Below are 6,320 nucleotides of genomic sequence, written 5' to 3'. Positions count from 1 at the left end.
AGAAGGCAAACAATTCAATATAGGTATGTGTAATCATGCAAAACACTTCCATAATGATCATGTTGTGAAAGACTATTTCCTTCAATCCTATCCTGCCCCCCATTTATTCTATTCCCTCCTTTGACCATGTCCCTCCTCAAAAGCATTTGCTTCTGATTACTGACTCTCCCATTTGCCCTCACTTCTGTCATCCTCCCTCTTATCCCCTTCCCTCCTTCTTTCCTATATTGTCAGATAGATTTTCATAACCAATTGAGTGTGTATGCTCTTCCCTCCTGAATCCAAATCTGATGAGAGTAAAGTTAATTAATTCCCCCACACCTCCCCCCTCTTCCTCTCTGTAAAAGCTTTTTCTTGCCTCTTTTATATGACATAATTACGCCCATTCTACCTCTCCCTTTCTCCTTCTCCCAGTACATTCCTCTCTCACCCCTTAATTTTATTTTTAGATATCATCCTTTCATATTCAACTCACTCTGTACCTTCTGTGTGTATGTATATATATGCATACACACATGTACACATGCACATACATACACATGTGCACATACACACACATATGTATATGTGTATGTGTGTATGTGTATACATATATATTTTTTCCCTGAAGGATTATGCTCTGTTTTGCTGGGTAGGTGATTCTTGATTTTAATCCTAGCTCCTTTAACCTCCAAAACATCATATTCTAAGACTTCCAATCCCTTAATGTAGGAGCTGATAAGTCTTGTGTTTTCCTGATTGTGTTTTCACAGTATGTGAATTGTTTTTTTCTGGCTACTTCCAATATTTTCTCCTTGACCTGGGAAGTCTGTAATTTGGCAACAAAATTCCTAGGAGTTTTCTTTTTGGGGTCTCTTTCAGGAGGGATCAGTGGATTCTTTCAATTTCAATTTCTGGTTCTAGAGTATCAGAGCAATTTTCTCTGATAATTTCTTTTTTTTTGTTGCTATAGCTATGCTAAATTTAATATGTATTTTTTAAGAAAAAGATTGAACCTGATACAGTTTATACATGTTTTATACTGTACATGCAATCATGTAAAACTTTTCATATTAATCATTTTGTATAGGAAAACTCAAACACCAACAAAAAAGAATGGAAGAAAGTAAAAAACAGTAAGTATTCTTCAGTCCACATTCATACAATATCACCTTTTTGGGATGGATAGTGTGCATCATCATTAGCCCTTTGGGATTATCTTGGATTATAGTATTGCTGAGGAGAGCTAAGTCATTCACAATTCATCATCTTATAATATTGCTGTTACTATGTGCAGTGTTCTCTTGGTTCTGTTCACTTTGCATCAGTTCATGTAAGTCTTTGCAATGAACTGTGCATTTTTAAATGTTACAGTGGTCCCCTAGTTTTGACATTGCTCTGCTCCCCTCTCAAATGGAAAAATAAGTGTGTGTTGGGGTGAACCAAACACTGTAACCAAAAGCATACTCGGGCAAAATGAACCCACACAGTGGTCATGTCCACAAACTGTGTTCTGTCCCTTGTGTCTGTCACTTCTCTATCAAGGGGTGACTAACTGGCCTCATTGTTGGTCCTCCAGACACATGGTTGGGAGTGCTTTGGTTATCATTCTTTTTTTGCTTTTTTTTTTGGAGGGGGGAAGGAAGGGCAGTTGGGATTGTGACTTGCCCAAGGTCACATGGCTAGTAAGTGTTAAGTGTCTGAAGCCAAATTTGAACTCAGGTCCTCCTGACGCCAGGGCTGGTGCTCTATTTACTGCATCACCCAGCCTCCTCTTTGTTATCATTCTTAAGTCTTTCGGTTTGTTTTTACAATTTTACTGTTCCTGTGCAAATTGCTGACCTGCTTCTGTTCACTTCACTCTCAGTTCATACTCTGCATGGATTTCTAAAATCCTTGTCATTAAAAAACACATACATATACCACGATTCTTCCACTCAGTCTTCAGTTGGCTATTTCCTGAGATTCTAATTTTCTTTTTCTTTTCATTTTTCAAATGCTTTATTAACTTCTGATTTACATCATTCATTTCCACCAGATTTTGAGTTACAAATTTTCTCCCCATTTTCCCCTTACCCTCTGCCCCAAAATAGCAGTCCCACAGGATATTCCCTCCTCCAATCTGCTCTCTCCCATATTTTCTCCCATACCCCTTTTGACTTTTCAAGTAGGGCATGGTGGATCTCTATGCCCCAGTGCCTGTATATCTTATATCCCAATTACATGTAAAATAGTATTAATAATACACACACACACACACACACACACACACATATATATATACATATATATATATATATATATATATTTAAACATTTTATTTTAAAACTTTGAATTCCAGATTCATTCCCTTCCTCCCTTGTCACCCACCCTTACTGGGAAGATAAGCAGTTCAGTATATTGTACATGTATGGCTAATGCAAAACAATAACATAGCAGATAAAATGTAAAAGATTGACTATATTTCCCTCCCTCCTATCCCACCTCCCACTTGTTCTATTCTCTATTTTGATCCCATCCCTTTTCAAAAGTGGGTGCTTCCAACTTCCCTCACCCCCAGCCTGCCCTCCCTTCCATCATCCCCCCTCTCATCCCCTTCCCCCCTACTCTCCTGTAGGGTATGATACCCTAGTGTGTATTTCATTCCCTACCCAAGTCAAATTCAATGGGAATTAGGTTGACCCATTCCCTTCTGCCTTCCTATTCTTCCCCTCAATTGCAACCATTTTCTCTTGCCTCTTCTATATGAGATAGTTTACCCCATTCTGTCTCTCCCCATCTCCTCTCATTATATTCCTCTCTCATCTCTTAATTTCATCTTTTAAGTATCATCCCTTCCCGTTAAATTGGTCCTGCTGATCTGGAGTCCCTCCAGCCAGTGGCTGGTCAGGCCTGCCCTGGGGATAAAACCTCCAGCTTACGTGGGCCTGGGCTCAGCTCCCAGAGTACTGTGCTGGCCAATTCCTGCCAGCCTGCCAGGCTGTCCTCAGCAGGAGGTTAGCTTCTCTGTGTTATTTTGTGGGTTCTGCAGCTCCAAAGTTTGTTCAGAGTCCCCTTTTTACATTGATTGGGGAAGGTGGAAGCTGGAGCCGCTAGGAGGTCCTGCTTCTACTCTGCCATCTTAACTCCACCCTCTCGATTCTCAATAATTTCTTGAAAGATCATGTCTAGGCTCTTTTTTTAAATCATGGCTTTCAAGTAGTCAAATAATTTTTATTGATTTATTTTCACTTTACAATAATTTTAAAATTATTTCTCCTGGATCTATTTTCCAGATCAGTTGTTTTTCCAAGGAGATATTTCACATTGTCTTCTATTTTTTTTTCATTCTTTTGGTTTTGTTTTATAATTTCTTGGTTTCTGATAGAGTCATTAGCTTTCATTTGAGCCATTCTACTTTTTAAGAAATTATTTTTTTCAGTGAGCTTTTGGAACTCCTTTTCCATTTGGCCAAGTCTGCTTCTAAAGTAATTTTTCTCCTCATTGGTTTTTTGGATATCCTTTGCAATTTGGGTTAATCTATTTCTTAAGGTATTGCTTTCTTCACTATTTTTTTTAGTTCTCCTTTAGCAAGCTGTTGACTCATTTTTCATTATTTTCTTGGATCACTCTCATTTCTCTTCCCAATTTATCTTCTACTTAGCTTACTTGATTTTCAAATCCTTTTTGAGCTCTTCCATCACCTATGACCAATTCATATTTTTCTTGGAGACTTTGGATGTAGGAGCCTTGACTTTGTTGTCTTCTTCTGGCTATATATTTTGATCTTCCTTGTCACCAAAGTAAGATTCTATAGTCTGATTTTTTTCCATAATTTACTCATTGTCCCAGCCATTTACTTGACTTTCTAATTCTTTGTTAGGGTAGGACTCTGCTTCGCATGTGAAAGGGTACAGTCCCAAACTTCAGGGATTTTGTGCAGTTGTTTTCAGAGATATTTCTAGGGACCTGTGAATTTTTAGTTCTTCCAAGGTTTAACGATCAAAGGAGAGGTGTTTACTCCTCTCCTATTCTTTGCTCTAGTCTGTGAATAACCACAAACACTCATTTATGCATTGGAACTGTGAGGAGGATTCTCTTTCCACTGCTCACACCACAGCAGCACTCATCCTCACCACAGGACCAGGCCCCAGATTATGACTCAGGTCTAAGTACAGGCAAAGCAAGACAATCCTGCCTCAGTGCCAGCAGAGATCCCTGCAATCCCTCTCTGATCAGCCACTTGATTCTGCCCCCCTCTGCCCCCCCATCATCTGTGGACTGAGAGTTCTGGAAGCAGCCCCTGCTGCTGTTGCCACTGCCATCTTGGGACTGGCCTGACAGACCTTTCCTACTGACCTTCTAAGTTGTCTGGTATCTATGGATCGATAAGTCTTGAAACTGCCACAGCTGCCAATGATTCAGTCTCCTGAAGCCTGTTCCAGGTGTGCTAGAACCCAGTCTGTTCCTGTGCAGCCCACACTGAATTGCGCTTCTCTCTAAGACTGGTGCAAGAGACCTTTCCTGTCAACCTTCCACATTGTCTTGGGCTGGAAATTTGTGTTACTGTCATCTTATGAGTTCTGCTGCTCTAGAGTTTGTTTAGAGCGATTTTTGCATGTATTTGGAGGGGTTTAGGGGAGAACTTATGCAAGTCCCTGCTTTTACTCCAACATCTTGGCTCCACCACCCCTATTCTTTTTAAATTTTTTTTATAAGTCAGGTGAAATTTTATTATTCATTACAGAGACAATGTGGTGTGACTCCTCTTTCCCTGTCAGCCTCAAGTAAAGCTTTTTCTGAGTCCTGACTGACAACCTTCACTCTTGTGCTTAGTCTTCTGTGGTAGTGTGGTGCTATTTGTTACTCAGAAGTGGGGGAGAAAATTCCAATTTCAGTTATAATTGGGAGGGTGGCAGAGAACACCTGTGGCTAAAGTTCAATTTATCTATCTTTAGAGAACTAGAATAACATAAAAAAGTGAACCCTGTTAAGGTAAATGGTTCATTTGTTTTTGGGTGTTTTGCTTTTGGGGAGGTGCAAAAAAGGGAGAATCCCACATACATTGCTATCTCTCCTCCCCCTGATTCCCTAAAATGGAAAACTCAGGCTATATGGGAGCATCAGGAAAGGGAGGTTTTGTTAAGCCCAGGTAGGAGGGAACCCTGTGTACAGACACTTCTTCCCAGCCCAGATGCCATAGACTACTGGAGATCATGTGCCAAGCCTTGTGATGATCCTGCTCAGGGAGTTTAGGAAGTGAAATCTGATGCTGGGGGACTGAGCTTATCAAGCAGTAGTCCTTGTCTGACAGTCACAGGATTTGAAAGTTTAACCCTGCGTATGAACAGACGTCTAAAGCCTCTACTTTGGGCCTGGCTTTAGAAATTGTCCTGTTGGCTGGCACTGAAGGTAGAGTTCCACACAGTATGATGATGGCTGGTCCCAAGTTTTGGAGGTCATGTTACTGTTTATGTCTTCCTGCTTTCACCCATTCATGTATATATGCAGCTTCTAGCTTCCAGACCTCTATGATAGATATGGCGTCTGCTGGATTGGACTCTCTGAGATCTAGATGATAAGCTCCACCCACCCTGGATGGTGAGAGAGATCAAGGACGACCTCAGATTACTCCTTATCCTACCCCCTGCCCAGGGATCCAGGTCTCCATTTGAAAATATGATGTTGCTTGCAGCTTTGATATTATTCCCCCAGAAGTTGGTCCACATCCAGCTTTTCCAGGGCCTGACACCCCACTTAGCAAAACAATACTTCTCTAGGAGCTCACTGGTGAATGGGATCTCAGGGAACATGTCTGTTACATTATTACTGTCAAAGGTGAGGCCTGATAATTCTAGGCCTCTGCACTGGGGCCTGTGCCACAGCCTGTGGGGTCAGCACACTTTTGATAAAGTTTGTAGATATGGCTCTGTCCCAGAAGCATGGTAAAGCAATCCAGCCAGCTCCCTGAGCCCCTGGATTGGATTCTTTGCTCTAAGTAGCCGATCACATCCCACCTTGACAGGATTGGCTGGGAAATGGCCCATGAAATCAGTGGGTAGGGGTAGTCCTTCATTGTGATCATGGTAAAGGCACTCCGGGCAAACTCAAACAGCTGGGTGATGGCTGAGTCACTCGAGGGCTGTGTGCAAGTGCCCATTTCCTGGCTGATTCTGTCAAAGGTTCTTTGTAGGTACAAGTCTCTGATTAGTCTGAAGACTTCTCGCACTCCCTGTACACACTCAGGGCTGTAGTTCTCAAAGTCAGTAGTGACCTCTCTGAAAAACTGATGGGAATCTCCTATGCCAGCCAGCGCACACACACACACACACACACACACACACACACACACACACACACAC

General features: G+C 41.6%; 1 pseudogene; it reads right to left on the bottom strand.

The window, feature by feature from the left end:
• Positions 1 to 5,325: 5,325 nt before the first annotated feature.
• LOC138147652 (dipeptidyl peptidase 2 pseudogene) overlaps positions 5,326 to 6,320 on the bottom strand; it is a 2,742-nt pseudogene continuing 1,747 nt past the window's right edge.

The sequence above is a fragment of the Petaurus breviceps genome, unplaced genomic scaffold, assembly GCF_028583685.1.
Source record: "Petaurus breviceps papuanus isolate PSGF00001 unplaced genomic scaffold, PetGlider_PUasm1.0 90804, whole genome shotgun sequence".
NCBI classification, from domain to species: Eukaryota; Metazoa; Chordata; class Mammalia; order Diprotodontia; family Petauridae; genus Petaurus; species Petaurus breviceps.
This window is presented reverse-complemented; position numbering and strand designations above follow the sequence as displayed.